General features: G+C 48.7%; 1 pseudogene; it reads right to left on the bottom strand.

Annotated features, from left to right (window-relative positions):
- Positions 1-10,386: 10,386 nt before the first annotated feature.
- On the bottom strand, positions 10,387-13,184 carry LOC100390413 (adiponectin receptor protein 1-like; annotated as a pseudogene).
- Between the last annotated feature and the right edge of the window lie 5,956 nt (positions 13,185-19,140).

Genomic DNA, 19,140 nt, shown 5'->3' with positions numbered 1-19,140 from the left:
AAAGTCTTCTGTTCTCAAACTGGAAATGGCCAGATGATCATTTCTGGTAACATGGACGTGTTACATCCACTCAAATAACCTGGTGATGGGAATAGCTCTAATCTCTTCCTTAAAAGATAAAAGAAACACACAAACGACACTTTTGTGTTAAGTTTTAATCTGTTTATTAAATACTCATTGAAGAACTTGGAAAATATCAGAAAATATAAAGGAGAACTTTGCAAAATATCCCCCAGCACTTTACTACCCGAAGAAGGCCCCAGCTAACATCTGGTGTATTTCTTTTTATTTTTGTTTTGAGATGGAGTCTTTCTCTGATGCCCAGGCTGGAGTGCAATGGCATGATCTTAGCTCACTGTAATCTCTGCTTCCCAGGTTCAAACGATTCTCCTGCCTCAGTCTCCTGAGTTGCTGGGACTAAAATCAGCGCCACAACGTCTGGCTAGTTTTTGTATTTTTAGTAGAGATGGCGTTTCACCGTGTTGGCCAGGGTGGTCTCAAACTCCTGAACTTGTGATCTACCTGCCTCCGCCTCCCATAGTGCTGGCTGGGATTACAGGCATGAGCCACCACACCCAGCCACATTTTGGTATATTTCTAAGGCACTTTTCTTTGGTGTCTCTGGTGTGTCTGTGTGATGTGAGTGTTCATATACCATCCTAAATATATTTGAAAAATACAGGACTCTATTTTTCTGTATACAGCTTGCATTTTGGGTGGCCATTCTCACCAACCTCAGAGAGTAGGGATTTGTGTCAGGGCCCCTCCATCCCAGATTTGAGCCTAGAGAGGGGGTGGGAAGGGAGCTTTCAGGGAGCACAGGTGTTGTGAGGAACCCCTGGTCCTAGGCTCTGCTTCTTTGTGGGGACCTCCTCAGCCTTGGTCTGTGTCCCGCTGAGCCTCTGACTGGTTCTTGCTAACAACTGGTTTTCCCTCCTCCCTGGCCTTCAGGTCTCCTTGGGCCTCTCTCCTAGCTAGTCCGGGGTCTTTCTTTAGCCCATCACACTGAAAAAACAATCTTGGCTGGCAGTGGTGGCTTGTGCTAGTAATCCCAGCACTTTGGGAGGCTGAGGTGGGCAGATCACCTGAGGTCAGGAGTTTATGACCATCTTGGCCAACATGGGAAAACGCTGTCTCTACTAAAATCACACACACAAAAGAAAATTAGCTGGGCATTATTGTACACTCCTGTAATGCCAGCTCCTCAGGAGGCTGAGGCAGGAGAGTCGCTTGAACCCAGGACGCCGGGGTTGCAGTGAGCCGAGATCAAACCAGTGCATTCCAGCCTGGGCAACAGAGGGACACTCTTTCTCAAAAAAAAAGAATCCTTCCTCTTGATTCCTTGTGGTCACAGTCCCCATCCGTAACAGCCCCTGACAGGCTAGAGGGTGTGTTTGGAGGCCACCAGACCCATGGAGGGGTTCTAGCTCTAACTTGAGCTGACCTAGCTCGAATCACGGATGTGTGTGACTCACCGACTGACTCACTTCAAATGCATCGTGGGAAATCTCTACAGCTTAATCTCCTAGCGTCTAACATGCAAGGGAATATTTCCCTGACAGTGTGGTAATCAAGATGAAATGAAATCATATGGAATGTAGACCCTACAAGCACAGAACTTTTAGTTTGTCTGTTGTGAGTGGACTGACATATCTGTTGACTGTGTGGCACTAAGATGACCAAGAACTGTTTATTCCATCTTCCTTAAATAACTTTTGGACTCCAAGTTTCAGAATTGAATCCACACACACACACACAAACACACACTGTATATATATGTTTGTGTATATATATACATATCTTTTTATCTCTCTGTGTATATATATATACATGTATATATATACACACACACATACATACATGCACACACATACACACACATATATATGTGAGAGAGAGAAGGGGGGTCCCACTTTGTCACCCAGGCTGGAGTATAGTGGGACAATCATTGCTCATTGCTCACTGAAGTCTCCGACTCCTGGACTCCAGGTATCTTGCCGCCTCAGCCTTCTGAGTAGCTGGGACCACAGGCACACATCACTATGACTGGTTAATTTTTCAATTTTTATTCTTTGTAGAGACAGGGTGTCATTGTGTTGCCCAGGCTGGTCTAGAAATCCTGGCCTCAAGGGATCCTCCTGCCTCAGCCTCACAAAGTGCTGGGATTATGGGTGTGAGCCACTGTGCCTGGCCAGTATGTATGTTTAAGTTACACAGAATCCTACAGAAATCGTGGCTGAAATGAGACTGAAGTTCAGTGCCCTGTCACGCAGGTCCAGGCGGAGGCAATGGGTTGATGTGGCGGCTCCACGTTGTCAGAATCCACATCCTCCTGCCTGGTTGCTCGGCTGCCCCTCCATGCCTGCTTGTCTGGGCTAAGAAAGCTCACTGCTATGTTGGCCTTCCAGCCCATAGAAAGGGCCTCAGGGGAAGGGAAGGGCGCACCTTCTTTGGAAAGGAATGCCTTAAACATCACCTGTCATTTCCGCTTGTGTTCTGTTGGCCAGAGGTTTGCTCCATGGCCACACCTAGCTACAAAGGAGGCTGTGAGGTGCAGCCAAGATGCTAGGGAGCCACCTCCCAGTTAAGAATTCGGAGTTCCATTACCATGAGAGACAGAGGGAGTGGACATCGGGACGACTGGTCATCCTGCCTCAGGACATTACCTGGGTGTTCTCAAGTTCTCCAGCCTCAGAAGAGCACCATTTTCTTTACAGCTGATCTGACTTAGTCTTAACCTTCATCCAGTGTGAAAGCAGGAAGTGTTTGACCTTCTTCAGGTCTTGCTGAGGATGCTTTTGGGGACCTGCAGATGGTCAAAATGTTCTGGGTGCTGCTGATCACCTGGAGCTCCAGGCTGATGCCACTAGGCCACATGCACCCCATGCCCGGCCATCTCCCAGCCTCTTTTCTGGGCTCTCACAAGTCTCCATTGGTCTGTTTTGCCCAGGCATTGGCACAGACCCTTCCTTCAGTTCTGCAAGCACCATTTGTTTAAGGATGGCAGATGCCACTGTGGACTCCCATGGCCGGATAGAACCACAGGGGGATTACGACAGAAAAGTGAATCAACGCTAAGGCCCCATCATACTCTTCCACAACCACTGCTCTTCCTCTTTGGAGCAGCCCCCTGTGGGTCAGCTCCCCACCAGCCCGTGCGCTGCAGGATCGCTGGAGCCTGTTTGCTTCACTAGTCATCAATCCCTTGAGAATACTCTCTCATCAGAATCCAGGGCACTCTTATTTTTGAAGCCCCATAGAAGGAGGCAAAGAGGAAATGAGGAGGTTACTAGGGTCTCAGGAGATGCTCCTGCCTTTGAGGAAGAGAGCTGCGACATCCTTGCTGTACTGCAAGTGTGGTTCGGGGCCAGGAGCCACAGCAGCACAGGGGAGCTTGTTAGAAATGCTAGTTCCTGGCTGGGCGCGGTGGCTCACGCCTGTAATCCCAGCACTTTGGGAGGCCGAGGCAGGTGGATCACAAGGTCAAGAGATCGAGACCATCCTGGTCAACATGGTGAAACCCCGTCTCTACTAAAAATACAAAAAATTAGCTGGGCATGGTGGCGCGTGCCTGTAATCCCAGCTACTCAGGAGGCTGAGGCAAGAGAATTGCCTGAACCCAGGAGGCAGAGGTTGCGGTGAGCCAAGATTGCGCCATTGCACTCCAGCCTGGGTAACAAGAGCGAAACTCCATCTAAAAAAAAAAAAAAAAAAAGAAAAGAAAAGAAAAGAAATGCTAGTTTTTGGGGCCCAGCCCAGGTTGACTAATTGAGAATTTTCAAACTAATAATAGCCCCAGGTGATTTGTGTGCACCAGAAAGCTTGAGAAGCACTGCTTCTTAAGCTAAGCAGAAAAGCAACCTCTGCGGGACATTTCTGCCTTTGGATTTCCTCTCTGTCTCCAGCTCCCTGGGTTGGGATCTGCCCTGCCTCTGCATAATGTGGTTTCAAGCCAGGCTCTCCCGGAACCCACTGAGGGCCTTGTCCAAGGGCAGAGTCCAGCATCCCCTCCAGGGCAAGAACAGGTGCAGCGGACTTTAAAATAGTATGTATGTCAGGCCCAGTGGTTTATGCCTGTAATCCCAGCACTTCGGGAGCCCAAGGTGGGTGGATCACCTGAGGTCAGGGATTCAAGATCAGCCTAGCCAACATGGCGAAACCCTGTCTCTAATAAAAATACAAAAAAATTAGCCAGGCATGATGGCACATGCCTGGAGTCCCAGCTACTCAGGAGACCAAGGCAGAAGAATCTCTCGAACTCAGGAGGCAGAGGTTGCAGTGAGCTGAGATAGCACCACTGCACTTTAGGCTGGGCAACAGAGCAAGACTCCATCTCAAAATAAATAAATAAATCATGTGTTTTCATTGCCCTGTACTTGGACTTTGTAGGTTACCAAGTGCTTTTCTATACATTGTGCATTCATTTGGTTTTTTTCCTTTATTCCACAGAAATTTAAAGAACGATTTTATGTGCCAGGCATAATCTTAGGCACTGGGCATTCAGCAACAAACACAATAAATAATGCTCCCACTCTCAGGGGGTCACTGTCTCTGCAGTTTTGGGACAGTGGCCTCAATGGAAGGGAGCAGGGCCTACATTCCTGGGTCTGCCAACTTTTCTGTAATAGGCCAAACAGGAAATGCTTTAGACTTTGATGGACTCATATGGTCTCTATCTCCTCTTCTCCCCGTCTCCACTAAAAACACAAAAATTAGCCAGGTGTGGTGGTATACCTGTAGTCACATATACTCAGGGTGTTGAGGCAAAAGAATGGCTTGAACCTGGGAGGCAGAGGCTGCAATGAGGGGAGAGGTGGGAGGGGAGAAGGGAGAGGAGTCCAGGGCTCTGCTCATCTAAGCCCAGGGACCTTAGGCAAGTGGCTTTGCCTCTCAGGACCTTGGCTTCCACTCTGTGGGATGCTGCTAAGAATCCCCACATCACAAGGTTACAGAAATTGAAAGCAATCATGCAGGGAGCACACTCAGCCCAGGACCTGGCGCAGAGCCCCAGGAGTGGCAGCGGGCTTGGGGCCTCCCTTCCGGTCTGACTCAGCAGGCCTGCATGGAGCCTGGAATCCATTTGCCAAGGGTCTGAGCTAGTCCTGGGCCCCACTTAGGGAGCCTTTTAAAAGGTAAATCAGATATTTTCACTTCCTGCTGGAGGCTTACAATGGCTCTACAGCAACTAAGAGAAATCCTGTGTTTCTCACCACACCTTAGGAAGCCCTAGAGGACAGGGGCCTCTAGCCTTTCTCACCTCCTCCCCTTTTATTTTTTTGGAGACAGTCTTGCTTTGTCACCAAGCTGGAGTACAGTGGCACGATCTAGGCTCACTGTAACCTCCGTCACCCAGGTTCAAGTGATTCTGTTGCCTCAGCTTCCCAAGTAGCTGGGATTACAGGTGTGTGCCATCACACCCCGTTAAAATTTCTTTGTATTTTTAGTAGAGATGGGGTTACACTTGTGGTCCAGGTTGGTCTTGAACTCCTGACTTCAGGAGATCTGCCCACCTCAGCCTCCCAAAGTGCTGAGATTAGAGGTGTGAGCCACCACACCTGGCCTCTGACCCCCTTCTGCTTATCCTTTCCCTTCCTCCCCCCGCTCCAACCATCCTGGCCTTCTTACCAGTCTAGAACTTACCACCCTTCTTCCCGCTCAGGACCTGTCACTTGCTGTTGGCTGCCCAGAGCAGCCTTGCTCTCCCCTTCCACAGCTCACTTCCTCCCTTCACTCAGTGTCTGCTCAATGGTCACCTCCCCAGAGAGACCCCACCTCTGCCCTTGCCACCCTCATCCTGCCTGATTTTTCTGATGCCCATCTGGCATAATAAGACACATTTGTCTGATTTCTCCACTAGAAGATAAGCTCCATGAGGTCAGATGCTCCATCTCATGCACGGTTCATTCCTAGTGCTCAAGGCAGTGTGGACACTCAACCAATATTTGTTGAAAAAACCACTGGGCTAACCTTTGGGGGCTCCTTCTAGGGCTCAGCCTTTACCTGGAGCACAGGCATTTCCTGCCTTTCTAGGACCTAGCATTGGACCATTCCCAGAGTTCTCTGCCACAAGCGCTTGGCCTCACATGTCCAGTCTGTGTTTGGGTTAATTACTGACAGAATCAATATCTGTGTAAGAAACAATCAGCTCAGCCTTAGCCTCCAGGAAACCTGTGTTCCCTGTGATTTTCTTGTTGACAGAGAACCAATCATCTCCATTTGCCCATTTTCCTGGTAATCTGCTCTGGTGAATGTCTTGGTTTTGCTGAAGTTTGCACTTTCATTGTCTTATGATACTTAACGTTCACTCACTCACTCATTCATTCATGAACAAACATAGAAAGTCTGCTACACGTCCTGACTTGAATTGCATGCTGGGGACACAAGATGAGTGTCACAGCAGCTCCCTTGGGGAGGCTCGGGTCCTGTGGGACAGACATGCAGAGATTCATGCAGGGTGGTGTGTGCTGCGTGGCCAGGCTGGTGACAAGCTGTCTTGGGTCCAGTGTCCTGTCCACGCTCGCATTCTCTAGGTGGGGTTTCATTGTGCCTTGCTGGCGAGGGTGTAGATGGAACATAGTAGCAGCAGAGGCTTCCTCTGAGGCCCCAAAACTAAGGAACTTTCGAGCAGAAAGGTTGCCCTGGTTCACCAACCCAGCCCCTGGACAGACAGGGACACTGAGGCCCTGAGAGAAGCTCGGTCACATACTCACTGACTCACTCACTGAACAAATATTCAGCAGTCAGGGCACGAGGGACTGGCAGCCTGGAAGGAGCGTGCCAGCGGTTGCAGGGAAATGCAGGGATCTGATTACAGCTCAGTGGGGAAAGGGCGATGGCAGTCAGAGGCGACCTGCAAAGGGTGAATGAGGAGCCTACAGGAGGCATGGAAGGTAGAAGTTCCTGGAATGCTTCCTGGAGGAGGTGGCATCTGGACTGAAATGGAAAGATGGAGCAAGAGAGAGGCAGGAAAGGGCTTTGGGGGTTTCAGCAGAGGCAAGACCGCACTTGGGGCCATGGAGGCAGGGTGGGTTGGCAGCACTCCAGATTGCTGACTACCTTTCCAGCTCCTGGTGCACAGTGGGCATGTCAGTGTGTGTGTGTGTGTGTGGTGTGTGTGTGTGTGTAGCAGTAGCAGATGATATAACCTGTGGCAAGTTCAGCAAGTCAGCTGGAGAGCTGGGGATCCAGCCCCACTCACAGCTCCCAACTCACCTGAAAGTGAATGCTTTCCGTGAGCTTTTGGTGGAGCTGGGGAGATTCAGCAGGTTGAATGGCCCTTGAAAAAGCACGTCCCTGCAGGGAGGGTTGTGATGGGCTGGATTTCTGGGAGTAACTCAGAATGAATAAGGCTGCTCTTGACTCAATGTCCACCCTTGGCAAAATCCAACAGAGGAAAACAAGCTACTCTTCATTAGGGCTGTGTGGAAATCCGTGTGTGGAGAAGGAGTGGTGGAGCTGGGTGGTGCCCTGGAATTGGGGTGGGTGTTCTGGGGGCAATCCCAGTTTCACCACTTCTGTTCTGCCTGACACTCCCAGGCCTCAGTTTCTTTCTTCACCATCCTTATGGCTCAAGGTTGACAGGAAAGTTAAGCCTAGTGCTACACACAGAGGTTCTAGAAAATGAGCCAAAGGCCAAGCAGATTGGAGCAACGCTCTGCCCTCTCCTGGCTCCATTCTCTTGTCCCAGATGCATTACGGCCCTTCCTGTTCGGTCAGAGGCTGCGCTCACCACAGGAACACGGAGACACCAAGTCACGGTTCTTGCCTCCAAGGAGCTTGGGCTATGAAATTTTAAAATATCAGAATTGCTTTTTCAATTTGGCTCTAATAAAGTTGTCCTGGTTAGTTGCCATGTAATGACTGTTTCTTCAGGAAAGTCAATAGAACTTTCCCCTGTAATGCAATGTGAACAGAAAAGTTAATATGTGCTCGATAGAAAGAGTGTGTGCAAAGCCTCAGCAACTCGAACGCTTTGTGTTTCCTGAGCTGGCTTGAGGGCAGGGATGGCACAAGGTGACCTGCAGCTTGAGTGCAGACGAGGTTCACAAGGGTAACGGGTCTGAGTTGAACTGATTGTCTTCCAGCTTAGCTTGTTAGGAGTTTACTTTACTCTGCTTCTCCATTGTCTTGACATCATGGTCACATAGTCACCTCTTGTTGACTTCCTAGCACCTTCCTTCCTTTCTTGATGTCTACACAAGGGATGGCACAGCGGGGGTCTATTATGAGATTCATTGTATTCATTCATTCACTCATGTGTTCCTTCATTATGGAATGCTTTCTGTATCTGATGATGATGAATTAAGAACTGGGGAATAAGGCACAATTCTGCTTCAATGTTTTTTTTTTATTTTAATGGCTTTATTGAGATATAATTTATATATTATTCATTTTACCCCCTCACATACTGAAAGTGTGAAAGTGTGCCATTCAATATTTTTAGTCTATTGACAGAATGATGTAACACTTACCACAATCTAATTTTATTATCTATTCTTTTATTAATTTTTATTTCAATAGGTTTTAGGGGAACAGATGATATTTGGTTACTTGAGTAAGTTCTTCAGTGGTGATTTCTGGGACTTTGATGCACCCGTCAACTGAGCAGTGTACACTGCACCCTATTTGTTGTCTTTCATCCCTCACCCCCTCCCACCCTTTACCCCAAATCCCCAAAGTCCTTTGTGTCATCTTATGCCTTTGTGTCCCCACAGCTTAGCTCGCACTTGTAAGTGAGAACATAAAATGTTTGAGTTTCCATTCCTGAGTTACTTCACCTACAACAATGGTCTCCAGTTCCATCCTGGGTGCTGTGAATGCCATTATTCTGTTCCTTTACATTGCTAAATAGTATTCCATGGTGCATATATATAATATATATGCTAGTGTGATCTAGATATAACAGTGTGATATATACACATAATAGTGAGATCTATCCATCTGTCTATCTAGCTAGCTAGCTATATATATGTATATGCATATGTCTCACAGTTTCTTTATCCACTCCTCGACTGATGAGCATTTTGGCTGGTTCCGTATTTCTGCAGTTGCAAATTGTGTTGCTCTATAAACACGCGTGTGCAAGTATCTTTTTCCTATAATGACTTCTTTTCCTCTGGGTAGATGCCCAAGAGTGGGATTTCTGGAGGACTTTTTATTATAGGAAAATGCAAACATATGAGAATAATAGAGAGAATGGTGTAACGAGCCCCTACGTGCCCATTAGCAGCTTCAGTTACTTTCAATCCAAGACCAATGTCATCTTTAGATTCCTCCCAATTTTTCTCCCTGCTGAATATTTCAAAGCAAATCCTATACAGTATTTCACTTTATGTATAAAAATTGGAAAAAAATCATAATTGCAATATCATATCACAATATTAAAAACAATAATTTCTTAATGTTTTTAAGCCGTTGTTGCCCTGATTCCTAAATGTTTTCGTTTTCTTTGCATGCCCAGTGTCTTCTGTACTTTCTATTATTAACATCACGGACTTTGCATGAAGATACAGAGCAATGACGGCAGATTTCTTTTTAAAGCTTAGTATTAAATATTAAATATATTTCTCCACTTAAATTTTACATTAACTCTGCTAAGAAAAAACAAACTAAAACTCAACTTAGCCAGGCGATGTAGGAGTTGGAGGCTTTGTTCTTTCTGCTTTGTAAGCAGATCCAGGCCCTAGAGAGATGGGACCAGGGTATTCAACGGTTTTGAAAAGTGTGCTACAAAAATGGGTAGCTTGTTTTAAGCCAGGATACAAGTAAGGATGGGAGTAAGGGAGAAATATTTTCTTTCAGAAAAAAGAGAATTTCTCAACAGTCCTAGTCCTTAATTTCCCCAAAATGTTTGGGGCAAAATCTCAACATGCACTTCAAAGTACTGTCTCTGTGGGGGGCCAGTAGTTGCCTTGCTGAGGAAGGTGACTGCTGTGGAGGGGAGGGATGAGTTTCACCATGTCCCATCCTCAGCTAGGAGAATGGAAATGGCAAGGGTATTGCCAAGTGGGTGTAAACGTGGCTGAAGCTTGGTTGGTATTGAATTTTCTAAGAGATTTAACAGACAATCCAGACTCTTCCTCTCACTTCAGCAAAAAGGTTATTTGTGAAAGTACCTGGGCTGGGTGCGGTGGTTCATTGCCTGTAATCCCAGCACTTTGGGAGGCTGAGGTAGGCAGATCACTTAGGTCAGGAGTTTGAGACCACCCTGGCCAACATGATGAAACCCCATCTCTAGTAAAAATACAAAAGTTCCCTGAATGTCATGGTGCATGCCTGTGGTCTCAGCTACGCAGGATACTGAGGCAGGAGAAGTGCTTGAATCCAGGAGGCGGAGGTTGCAGTGAGCCAAGACAGTGCCACGGGACTCCAGCCTGAGTGACAGAGTGAGACTTTGTCTCAAAAAATATAAAAATAAAAATAAAATAAAAGCATTCAGGAAGTTCTTCCTCCATCCCTGAAATGGGAAGGCTCACAGAACCAAGTCATCAGTGCAGCCACCTTCTCGGCTGTAACAGAATTCCTGAAGGTTGGAGACCCCACAGAAATGGACAAAGGCCACTGTCACCATGAGGACATGGGAAATTGGCTGAGACTGGAACCATACATCAAATTCTCCAGGAAAGAAGTGTTCAGGAATCCAAGAGGCATAAAGGCCAGCTCTGGTGATGTACGTGACAGTCACAAGGAAGAACCAGCCCATCTGGCCCACTGTGGTGACCTTGGCAAAGTCCTCACTCAGCGATAGTAAAGTGCATGGTGAGCACAACACCACTCAAGCCAAGTCCCAGCAACACCCCTGCCCTTACTGTGGGTGCTTAGAAGTGGCAAACAAGTCCCACTGTGCCACAAGGATGGCAGAGATGCCCAGGACACAGACGATGGAGAGGTAGATGGGCTGTGGCTGTGGGGAGCAGTAGGAGGAGGAACAGAGCCAGGGAAAGAAGCTCCTTATAATCAGTGGAGCAATCCCTGAATAGTCCAGTTTGGAAAGTCTGAGAAACTTTCTTTGAATGACTGTAGATGGTGTGGATGAGCCAGGAGAAGCTGAGTCAGAGCACTGCACCCAGAAAGAATATCCCTCAAACCACCTTCTCTTGTAGAGGATCCATGAAGTACATATTTGGTCTGAGCATGGTCAAGATTCCCAAAAAGAGAAACAGCACGAAGTGAAGCAGATGGGTCCAGATGTTGCTGGTTTCTGTATGGATGTAGAAGATGCTCTTGAAGCAAGACCAGAAGGAGGGCATGGGTTGGCTATGGCCATATAGCAGACAGTCATTGTCCTTCAGCCAGTCAGGGGGCATGTCATATTGATGGTGGCAGCAGCCTGTATGTAGCTGCCACTGCGGGGAAGCCAGCTGCAGTGGGGGATGCACAGCCAGGGCTGTGTGCTCCAGGAGACCAGCAGGGGCTACGAATAGGTGGGAGCTCTTCCCATACTGAATTGGTAGGGCGGGAGCCCCATGCATTCAGGTGCAGCTGCAGCCTCCCAGCCTCAGCTCCAGACCCAGGCATCTCTGTGCTCTTGGGATCCTAGGAAGCCCTTTCCTCAGCAGGTTTTAAGTGCCTGCTCGAATTCCCTGGTGTCCACTCCAGGGTTGGACAAAGTTGTGGCCAAGCCCAGGTGCTGTCACAAGCCAGCTGGGTGTGTGCATGCTCAGGGCAGTGTTGACATGCCAGCCCCCTCTCGCCTCAGCACCCTCTGTACTTTGGGCTTTCATGAGCATGGGAGGGAGGCCAAGCGGGTACTGAGGGTGGCTCACAGTGGGCCTGGAGGCCGCTCAATACAAACAGCCTGGGTGCTGTGAACAGCATGTTAATGGCAAGAGGCAGACAGGTTTCTGGGTTGAAAGCGGTGGCTCCCCAGTTAATCCCCACTTTCAAGCAAAGGACAGCCTGAAGCCTGGGGATGAGGCTGCTAGTTCTGGGTGGGCCCTGTGGCCCGAAGTGAGAACACGATGCTTTTTCTGGGCCTGCCAGTGACCACCCATGGACAAATTAGCACTCAGTTCCTCCCTTCTGAGCCTATAAAATTCCCAGATTCAGCCAGACTCTAACAGACGCCAGGACAACCTGCCTGTGGAAAGCAGGTCCCCACTGCAGGTCTCCCGAGAGCCGTTCTGTTACTCAATGAAGCTCCTCTCGGCCATGCTCACCCTCTATTCGTCTGTCTACCTCATTCTTCCTGGACACAGGATGAGAGCTCGGGACCCACCGAATGGCCGGACTGAAACAGCTGTAACACAAACAGAGCTGAGACGCGTCCCACTGCTCACCATGGTGTGGGCAACAAGACGGAGAGAAGTACTGCTGCCTTTTGGGGAGCCCAGACCTAGGGGCTCCCCAGGCCAGGGCTGTGGGGCTGTGACACCCTCTTTGAGGCTCTCTGGTTCCTGGTGTCTCCAATCTTCTGGGTGCCACCATGCTCCTCTTGTCTAAATGTGGGTGCCCACAGCAGAAGCCACGTGTGGTGCATCTGATCCAGCCACAGCTCTACATGGAGCCAGCACCTGTGACCAGTGCCTAGAACTGCTCGTCCTGCCCCAGCAGCCAGCATGTCTGGATGTGCGCTGTGGCCAGACCCTGCGCTCACTCACTCACACCCCCCACCGCTGCTCTCCTGACTTACCCTTGGCAGGTGTGGAATCCAGGCTGGTAGTGTGAGCTGAGTGCAGCCTGCTGGCTGGTTTGGAGGAAGGAGCCCAGCAGACACAAGCAATACTCAGGCATTAGGTGCTGCTGACCGCAGAGGTTTCTGGCTGGTAAAGCGACCCCTTCCCCACAAGGTTCCCATGACAATATGGGATGACCCTCTGACATCTGTCCCTCCCAGACCTTGTACACAAACTCCTCCATCTTCTCCATGCTGTGGCAGGCTTGCAGGGAAGTGTCGGTACCCACACCTCCTTCTTCCTGGGTCACTGGGCATGTTTGCTCTTCTTCAGCTTGGTTGTGTTAGCAACTGTTTTCCCTTCTTTTGTAGCAGGGGTCCCAGTTCAGATTTCAGCCAGTTCTACCACGTCAGCTTCCCTGTAACTGCCAAGAGTCCCACTCCCGTGCCACCACTGATCCTTTGTGAGAAGACATCTGGCTGGTACCCGAATACCCTGCAGCTTCAGCTTGGGGAAAGGTTGGGGTCTCTCAGCCCCAAGGAACAGAGATCTCCCTGTGATGATAGACAAGTCGGGCAGGTGGGCTCTGCTGGGGACCATGGTCCTCCATGCGACATTTCATGGGAATGGAGGCCTGTGGCCGAGAGACCCTGATCTTCAGTGCCCTCCCTGTGCCAGAAGGGGCATGTGGCCACCACCCTAATTGTTTTTTATAGTTGGTTTGTTTCAATTAGGATCCAAGTACGTTCTATACATGACATTTAGTTAATCTCTCTCTCTAATTGAGATAAAATTCACATGACCTGAAGTTAACCATTGTAAAGTGTTTAATTTGGTGACATTTAGTACACTCACACGTTGTGTAATCATCGCCTCCATTTGGTTTCAAACTATTATCATCACCCCTGAAGGAGATTCCTTACCCAGTGAATACTCATCCCCGTTCTTTCCTCTCCTTAGCCCCTGATAACCACTAATCTGCTTTCTCTGTCTGTGGATTTACCTGTTGTGGGTATTTACACAATGGAATCACACAATGCGTGGCCTTTTGCGTCTGGCTGCTTTCACTCAGTGTAGTGTTTTCACGGTTCATCCACCTTGTAGCAAGTGCCAGTGCTTCACCCCTTTCAAACAAATCTGGGTTTATTAAACTCTCTGAGCAAGGGAGAGCACCATCTTGGCAGCTCAGCAAAGTCTTGAAAGAGGGTAGGTAAGAGAAATACAGGGTCTCACGGGCTGGAGTTGGTCTATGGTAGTTTCTGAGTGATACTTAGAAAGCATGGTCAGGATTTGTAAAGTAAGCGAACGGTCAGGGTTCTTTTCCATAAAACCTACGAGTCTAAGTGTGGAGTTACTCTTAGAAGCATTTGCTGTGGCTTTTCCTTTGAACACATGGGTCTGATATGCTGCTATAGGTACATTCTGGACCTAGCACATGCAACAAGTCATGGTTGAATATAGTTGACCAGATTTGTAGATCCCAATTCAGTTTGCTTTGCAAATTGTGATTTTGGTTTTACCTCTTTTTGGGGTCAAAAATTATGCCCAGAGAGGATGCTCTGAGTGGGGAGGCCATCAGGAAAGGCCTGGTAAAATGCAGTGGTCAGTGGGGTTTTCTTTGTAGAGAATTGAAACTTAATTCCTTTGTGCCCTTCTTGGCCACATTAATCACAGCCCTAAGCAGCACCTATGGGTGCAAGAGGGCATCACGAATGTTTCTGGTGTGGCAGAGGCTGTGGGTGGTGGAGCAGGGGTTGCGGAACCCAGCCAGGTCTTTGACATGTGTTATTATTATTCTTTGTAATCCACCTGATGGTCCTCTAGAGTAGATGCTCTCCCATCATTCAAGAACAGAGGCAGTAACAGTGATGCCAGGTAATTAGGCCAAAATCATGTGAGCAAGATCTGAACTGGACTTTGAAGGTTTGCTGACTTGAAAGTCACCACAGGAGCTGTGTGGCAAGTGGAAGGGCTCTGAGAAGAAAGGGGGAGTAGAGAGGAGAACCAGTTGCATGGAATTTTGGGGCATTATTTCCTAATTTCCAAGCCAGTAGATCTGTGTAAAAGGGATGTTGAGAAGGTGGAAGGAACCTCTTTATCAATTTATGAATCATCCCATGTCTTCAACCTCAGTGCACCACCCCCTATTCAACTTCCAAGTACCATCTTGTTTCCAGACACCCCTATCACCCATCAGCTCCTCCTGTTATGGCTCCTTGATGTCCCCAGCCTGAAATACGAAAATCTCATCATTTGAATGATTCTTTGGTGAACATTTTCAGATACATTCATTTTTCCTTGTGTCAGCCACTTATGGTCCCTCCTTCCCGTAGCCAGGGGAAATTTCAGCTCCAGTAGCCACCTGCAGTCTATCCCCTTTTTGTCTGTGTCTGAACTGCTGAGTGTATCTGGAACCACACACCTGAGCAGGTTAGTGACACAGTGATCTCCAGCCCCCAGAAGTCCCTTATTAGTGCCTGCTAGAGCATCAAGGTTTCCTGATAAGTCCGTGTCTCTGCTCCTCCAGACAGACTTCTGGGTTTTCTGTTTCCTCATGATGCACTCAGCAGAGAGCATCTCTTTCTCTGTCACAGGAAAATAGAAGTCATTTGGCAGGAGTGTCCTCACCTTTTTGGCAAGAAGAAGTCCTGAAATCCATCCCTCCTGCTCAAATTTCTCCGTTGAACTTCAGATCCACAGATCCCATTCTCTACTGGACTTCTCTTCTTACATGACATGCAGGCATCTCCAAATCCACAGGTCCACATCAGGACTTATCTTCTTCCTGCATGAAATGTTATTCATTCTATAATCCTGAGCTCATGGAATGGCATGTGGATTTCAGTTCCCCAAGTTCCCAACACAGCAACTTGGGTGGCATCTTTGCTTTCTTTCTGTCCCTCACACAATCAACCATAAAGTCTCATCAATTCTATCTAATAAATATCTCTCCAATCAGTCTCCTTTCCTCTGTGTCCTCTCTCAGCTCCTAGCTAAGGCTGGAACTCCTGGTGATTCTGTTTCTCATCATTTCACCAGACACTCTGTACCCCATCCATCCTCCACGCTCAGCCAGGGTGATCTTTCTAATGATATCCATCAAAGCACTCCCTGTGTATAAGATTCACTGTGGCTCACCGCTCTTTGAATAAACTCTGAGATCCTTAGCATGGTTTACAAGACATAGTCTTGTTCATGTTTTTCTTTTCAGCTCGGCAGATGACCAAGGTTCCCTCAAACATCAGTTATCCAGACCATAGGATCTTCTTCTAGCTCCAGGGACACATTGCATTTCCTCTACTTTTTGCTGGCACAATTCCCTGGTGTCTCCTCTTCACTGTACAGGATTTTGCATTTGAGGACAGCTCCTCTAGTTGACCAAACTTGACCCTTCTAATCTGCTGTTGATTGCTGCCCTCTCTTGGCATCCTGTACCCCACACATCAGGGCTGCTGGCACATCCATGTTCAGTTTTCTGTCTTGCCCAACAAATTGAAGATTCTATGAGGGCAAATTCCAGCTCCACATTCTTTACTTGGGAATCCCTAGAGCCAGGTCAGGGCCTGCACTGGAGGGTTGGAAATTTGCGTGGACTGAAAGAGAGAGTCTTCGGTGTCTTTCATTGGTGTCAGTGCCTCTCTCCAAGTGGTCTTCACTTCTGGTTAGTGAGGAAGGTAATAAGTCAGGACAGGGACTGACTTGTCCCTGCAGCTAGTGTCAGGAAGCCATTTAAGGGCAATAGTTAATGACCAGCAGGTGGATGGACCCTCAGACCCCAGGGCAGGGAGAAGAGTGAAACTAAGCCCCACTCTCACAGGACTGGGGCCCAGGTGCTCCCTTAAGGGAGAAACTCAGTTTTCAGCCAGCAATTTCCAGAGCAAAGTCACAGGAGAGAATGAGCCCTGGGCTGTGGTAAGGCTCCTTAGACACCTGGACTGAGGCCAGGAAGGAATGGGGGCAGGAGCTGGGCAGGTCAGAGCCTTGTCCCGTGCAATGCCATCTGGCCCAAGACGAGGGACGAGAAGCCATGCCAGCCTGGATGAGGAGTTAGTTCACATGGAAAGATCATCTTGGGAGTCTTTAAATTGCTGTCCAGGGAATGTTCAGATTCAGGAGCAAACATTTCAGTGACTTCGTGACTTCTTACACATGGATGGACATAGTCATGCACACCCTATCATGGTTTCCACTGTACAGGTGAGAAAGCTGAGAGTCAATGAGAAAAAAGACCCTCTTTAGGGGGAAAAGTAGCCTTTATAGTTCATATGGCACTTCTAACAGGTCATTCCTAGACCTCCTGCGGACCCCATCTCCCCATCCTCAAGCTTCCCCAGTGATCAGCTCCCTCTGCTCTCATTTTTAACCCTCAGTGCTGGTCTCAAGTCCATGCTGGTCTCAACCCTTCTCTGGTCTGTCCTTCTTGACTCCTGTCCTTCTGATCAGCAGTTGGCCTTCTTGAAACCCACAAGAGCAGTGGTAAGAATGGAGACATATTCCACAAGACAGGGCATTCCACAGCTGTCTGTAAAGGTTGGAACCACTAAGAATTTCTGGAGCTGGACCTCCAAGGCACTCATCGCTGAGCCTGGCTGACCTGCCGTGACACCCTGGTCCACTTCCTATCCCATTTTGTGCCTTCTCCTGCCCCAACCTCTGGCAAATGTCACTACTCAGGTGACTTTGCCTTCCACACTAGGAATCATCAGAGTCATCAGAGGAGAGGAGGTACCACCTGATCCCACCAAGAAACACACACCCTCACTGGCCCCTCGCCCACCCTCCCTGCGTTCCCTTCACAGTGGAAGCCTTGAGCCCTGATCCTTGCCCTCCATCTGTGCCCTCTCCCATGATGCTTCATGCTGCCTAGCTGGCTGCTCACTCTGCAACTCCGGGTTGAAGGCGTTGCCAGCCTGGATGAGGAGTTAGTTCACATGGAAAGATCATCTTGCCACCCTGCCTCCTGAATCCTTCCTATGGTTATGAAAGCATGCTCAAGGCTCTGACATCTGTCAAGCACTGCAGTGAACGTCAGCTTAGGGTCACTACCCAACACCCTCCCTCTCTAAATAAGCATTTGCAGGCTGTCTGGCCTTCCCTGTCTTCCTCTCCTGCTCACTCTCCAGCTCCTTCCAGTCCTCCTTTAATTCTGCTAACGTGGCACTTGTGAGCCCCGAGTGGCTTTAGATCACTAAATCCTACGGACACATTCATTCCATTCATTCATCACTTTGTTTCTATGTTATCTCCCCTATCCCTTGGATAAGTCTCTCTTCTTGGTCCTGCGGCAACAGCTTTCTTCCTGTCCTCTTGTCTCCCGCCCTACACTGGTGACTCTCCTCAGTGGGCTGCCCTTTCTTAGCTGGTCCTTCAGTGGGGATGGGGGAGGTTCCCCTTTTCTTTTCACTCCATGGCACTCATTTAAAGGGACACCTCAATACTCACTTGCCCATCCGGGGGAGGAATCCTGAATGCTTCCCTCAAGCCCAGATTTCTCTCCTGACTTCAGTCCAGCTGCTTCCTGAGCAAGTCCCTGGGGATTCTCCCAGGAAACTCAGACATTAGAGTTCCAAATCTGAATGTATTGACTTCCCTTGCCAGCAAGCCCCTGCTGGGTTTCCTCTTCAGAGAATTGGTAGTCACCACCCAGGTGCTCAAACCCAAATATGATTATTCTCCCTTCCTCCCCACCGCCAATCATAAATTCACACCCACTCTCCTCAAAGCCTTCGAACAGAATCATCCCTGCTCTCCCTCCCCAGCTCTGACCTACCTTTGCCCCAGTTCCCACAGAGGCCCCTGGATACCCAACCCACATCCTTGTCCTGGGGCATGAATCCCTTTTCTACTCAGCAGCCAGAGTGCTTTCCTAGTGGGCAGCGTGGCCTCCATCATCCCTGTGCTGAAACTCCCTTAGAGCTCCCTGTGGCTCTAAGGAACCACTTGGGAATCCTTGCGGTGGTCCGCCCCTCTGCAGTCCAGTGGCTGTCATGGCCCCTTCCTCTCTGCAGCCCCTCAGCCTCGCTGCTCTCTGCCCCAGAGCCGCCCAACTTCTTTTGATTTCTTGACTGCTACCATTGCTCTTTCTCACATCTGAAGCACTGTCCTGTCTGTTCCCTTGACCACCTTTTCTTCCTCTGATCTCAGCACAGAAGCCACCTCCTCCAAGAAGCTTTCCCTGACTTCCCAGACTGAGTTCGGTGCTCTCCTTCCACTTCCATAGACTTGTTTCACCATCTACTTGCCATAAGTTTCTAGATTTCATTAAGGCGATTCCTGTGGAAATCACTTTGTGGTTAAGAGGCACGCTTAAAGTGATTAAGAGTGTGCCTCTTAACCACAAAGTGTCAAGAGGGTTGGAATAACGTTCTACTGGCAATGATTACTAGTTATGTGGCCTTGGGAAAATTACTAAGCCTCTCTGGGCCTCAGTTTCTTCATCTATAAAATGGGACTACTGACAGGATTTATCTCATCCAGTCAGCAGGAGGATTCAATAGGTTATTTCAGGGACAGATCCTAGCAGATT

The sequence above is a fragment of the Callithrix jacchus genome, chromosome 8 (genome assembly GCF_049354715.1).
Source record: "Callithrix jacchus isolate 240 chromosome 8, calJac240_pri, whole genome shotgun sequence".
In the NCBI taxonomy this organism is placed as follows: Eukaryota; Metazoa; Chordata; class Mammalia; order Primates; family Cebidae; genus Callithrix; species Callithrix jacchus.
This window is presented reverse-complemented; position numbering and strand designations above follow the sequence as displayed.